The sequence below is a fragment of the Silene latifolia genome, chromosome 11 (assembly GCF_048544455.1).
Source record: "Silene latifolia isolate original U9 population chromosome 11, ASM4854445v1, whole genome shotgun sequence".
NCBI classification, from domain to species: Eukaryota; Viridiplantae; Streptophyta; class Magnoliopsida; order Caryophyllales; family Caryophyllaceae; genus Silene; species Silene latifolia.
In genome coordinates this window covers 8,182,644-8,186,855 of record NC_133536.1, presented here as the reverse complement: position 1 = coordinate 8,186,855, position 4,212 = coordinate 8,182,644, and the positions used below count along the sequence as shown (strand labels likewise).

General features: G+C 40.6%; 1 non-coding gene across 1 annotated transcript; it reads left to right on the top strand.

Moving 5' to 3' along the window:
* The first annotated feature begins 2,556 nt into the window (after window positions 1–2,556).
* Window positions 2,557–2,663, top strand: LOC141615525 (small nucleolar RNA R71). The gene has a single exon (XR_012529942.1). It is a non-coding gene; the product is annotated as a small nucleolar RNA R71 (small nucleolar RNA).
* Window positions 2,664–4,212: the final 1,549 nt, after the last annotated feature.

Below are 4,212 nucleotides of genomic sequence, written 5' to 3'. Positions count from 1 at the left end.
AAGGTGAAGAATTATAGAAAAATGGAAGAGAAAGGAAGAGATTATACCATTGGGTGTGAAAATGATCGAAAGAATTCGATTCTCTTTTTGTTTACCCGTATAAAAAGAAGGCCGGAAAATCACAGAACCACGACCCCGATCGGGGCCACCCAACCCCGATCGGGGTTGACCTCCTCTTCAGTTTTTTTTTTTTTTTTTTTTTGAATTTTTCCGCGTTTGTTTTAATTCCTTCTCGTTTCTCGAAAACCACGTCCCCGAACGGGGTTCTTGCATGGGGAAGCGTGCTAGATTCTCTTTCCTTCATTTTCACCTAAAAATCACAAAAAGAAACATCGTCAAGTCGAACATTTTATTTCTAAACTACGAAAAACAATAAATTGCAGAAAACAAATAAAAACAAATAAAAAGCTTGGGTTGCCTCCCAAGAAGCGCTGGTTTAACGTCCCGCACGACGTAAGAAGCTATTCGATTCAAGTTTTGTCATTGAGCTTGCCACCAACCAAGCTCCATTTCATAGCTCCTTTTGCATTCTTCAACCATTTGAAATTCTTCAAATAAAACTTCCCTTTCTTCTTTTTGGCACTCTTAGCAATAGTGCCCTTAGCATCATCACCTACAAGGAAAACAACACCCATATCGTCCTCCAACGGATCCGTTAGTGAGGATCCAAGCATGGTAGAGGCATAAGAAGAGTCCACAGTGCTAAGTAAATAACAAGACTCTTGTAACATTGGGCTTCTAATGGTGTTGTTTTTGCTAAAGGAAACCCGGTCATCACCCACTTCCAACGTCAACCTCCCATTTTTCACGTCAATTAACGCACCCGCGGTGCGTAAAAATGGCCTACCCAATATAATTGGGGTTTGTGAGTCCTCGGCCATATCAAGTATGAGGAAGTCAACGGGTATGAAAAACTTGCCAACTTTGACGGGAACATCTTCTAAGACACCTAGAAGTTGCTTTAAAGAACGGTCCGCCATTTGCAATGTAATACTTGTGCATTTTAAAGCACCCATGTTAAGTTTTTCACAAAGGGAATATGGCATGACACTTACACTAGCACCTAGGTCGCAAAGGGCCTTATCAATGGTATATTTGCCTATAGTGCAAGGAATAGAATAGCTACCGGGGTCCTTAAGTTTCGGGGGAGACATATTTTGTAAGAGTGCACTACACTCTTCGGTGAAAGCAATGGTCTCAACCTCATTGAAGGATCGCTTCTTTGAGAGGATTTCCTTCATAAACTTTGCATAAGAAGGGACTTGGGTAATCAATTCCATAAACGGGATGGTGACTTGCAAATTCTTACAAACTTCCAAAAATTTAGCAAACTTACCTTCCTCCTTGTGCTTTGCTAGACGATGGGGAAATGGTATTTGAACAATTTCCTTGGGAGGAGCATCCTCCACATCTTTCACTATCTCTTTGGGAATACTCACCTTTGTTGGAACGGCATCACTCTCCATAGCATTAGGAGAGATTTCTTCAATAACCACCTCATCACTTTCTTTTGGCATAGAAGACCCAACATCTTTGGCATCAAGCTTGCTCTTCCTCTTTAGCAACAACAATCGATGAGGAAATGGCACACTATCTTTAACAATAGGCTCTTCACTAGCCTTCTTTTTGTCATTTCCCCCAAGCTTAGCCTTTTTGGCAACCACCTCTTCATCCAAAGTCATGGATGGCCCATCATAGCTTGAACCACTTCTCAAGGAAATAGAATTAACGGTTTCATGTGGTTGCTCACCTTGGGGAGGTAGTTGATTATTCTTCCTTTGAGAGCTAGAAGCGGCTAGTTGAGCCACTTGTTGTTCCAACATCTTGACCGCGGCACTATGAGCTTGATCATTCTTTTGAATTTGAGTCAACAATTCCCTTTGCATTTGGATTATCATGCCCTCAAGCTTACCAACTCCTTGATTGTTTTGTTGGCCATTTTGTGGTGGATTTTGTTGGAAATTGTTTTGTGGGGGCCTTTGTTGATTTTGATAACCCGGTGGAGGGACATACTTTTGTTGTTGAGGAACATAGGCATTTTGTTGTGGTGGGGGTTGAGGGTTAAGCACATTGTTGCTATTATAAGACAAGTTCGGGTGGAATTTTGTGTTCGGGTTATAAGTGTTGGAAAATGTACCCGGTGGATATAAACTTTGTCTTAAAGCTTGAAAAGCATTTACCTCTTCGATAGGGGCTCGGCAATGAGCGGCATAATGACCCGCACCTCCGCAACCGTCACACACAATGATTTGGCTTGTTGAAGACACAACATTGAGTTGTTGGATTGAATCTTTAGCATCTCTTTCCGCCAATTGTTGTTGGAGTAAAGCAATTTGAGCTAACAAAACAGAATTGTTAGAGGATTCTTCTTTACCTTTGGATGACACAACTCGGGAATTGACATATTGGGCATCATGGATTGCCATGGATTCGATCGTGGAATGAGCAAGATCGGTGTCAATTTGATCAAACCGCCCATTGTTGGCGGAATCAAGAATCCTTCGGGACTCGGCACAACATCCATTGTAGAATGTTATTGCTAGAAACCATTCATCTAGCCCATGATGTGGGCATTGTCTTTGAAGCTCTTTGTACCTCTCCCAAGCCTCATATAAGCTTTCAAGAGCTTGTTGACGGAATCCGGTGATTTGGCTCCTCAAAGTTTGAGTTTTCTCCGGTGGAAAAAACTTTTGATAAAAAGTAAGAGCCAATGTCTCCCAATTGGTGATTCCCATGGCGGTGCGGTCAAGGCTATTGATCCAAAGCTTGGCCTTGTCCTTCAAAGAGAAAGGGAAAAGTATTTCCCTTATTTGGGCTTGGGTGACGCCCGTTTGCCGGATCATGGAGCAATAGTCACAAAAGTTTTGCACATGCAAATTGGGATCCTCCAAAGGACTTCCTCCAAATTGCTTCCTCTCCACAAGGCTAATGAAAGCCGGTTTGATCTCGAAGTCCGGCGCGGTGATTTGAGTGGTTGTGATTCCGGCCGGAAGCATGGCCGCGGTAGGCTTTGAGTGATCGGAAAGCTTCACCATCTTTTTGGTAGTAGATGGTGGTGGTGGTGGAGTTGATGAACAAGAAACCTTCTCCTCTTCAAGAACCTCTAGATCGTCTAAGTAAGACTTTCTAGCACTTTCAACTTGTATGGGAGAAGTGGCTTCTTTAATTTCCTTCCAAAAACGTCGTCTTCTCCTAAAGGTTTTCTCGGGCTCGGAATCCGGCGAAAGCAATTCTCCACTACGAGAGGACCTGGGCATAAGACAACAATTTCTAGGAAAATGATAAGTAACGGTCTCAAGGAACAAGTGTTCCTCAAGACAAAAGAAAACAAGATAAAAATCAACAATTCACAATGCAATAAAACCGTTTCCCCGGCAACGGCGCCAAAATTTGATAGGCTTATCGCGTACCTATGCAAAGATAAAATTCCCTAAACAACAAGTTAATGTAGCAATAGGGGTCGAACACAAGGAAACGGGAATTACTTCGTGAATTGCTATGGGTAGATTTTTATTAAGGTCGATTACGATTTGGTTTGGTTTGATTGTTTGATTGACTAATAAAACTATGATGTGAATTATATGATTAAAAGAGAGTCTAAGGGGTTCGGGTCACACATGCAAGGGTAAATATATTATCATGATAAACTTGGTACTAACAACATTGTCAATTGCTTAGGCTTAAAGATACCCATCTTACGATATTAGCATCAACCATAGGCCGGGTCCTAGAGAAACTCTCGTCCATGACTAGGTCGTCCTACTATACATGCTTAGTCTAATTCAATTCCGTGCCTCTCGACTTATAGAACGAATAAACAAACTTAATCAATTGAATAGGGCCCTAAACAAAGATTAAACATTGAGGCACAAGCATGTGATAGAAGCAATATGAACGATATTATTATTAACTATTTTATCATGTTACATATTTGATTATTGCATGGCTCCCCTAACTCTTAGACTAAGGAAATTAGCTACTCATGTTAAGGTGTAAATTGCAAACTAAATTATAAGAAATGCTAAACATAATTGTACGATTTATATAAACTAATTGATTTAACATGTGGAGGAAATTATGCTAATGAAATGAGATTAATAATAAACTAAATAACAATGTAAAATGCAAAATAGAAGTAGAATTACCTTAATAGAAATAACTTGTATGGAAGAACAAATTGTAACCAAGTGCTTGAATGTATAAAATAACCAA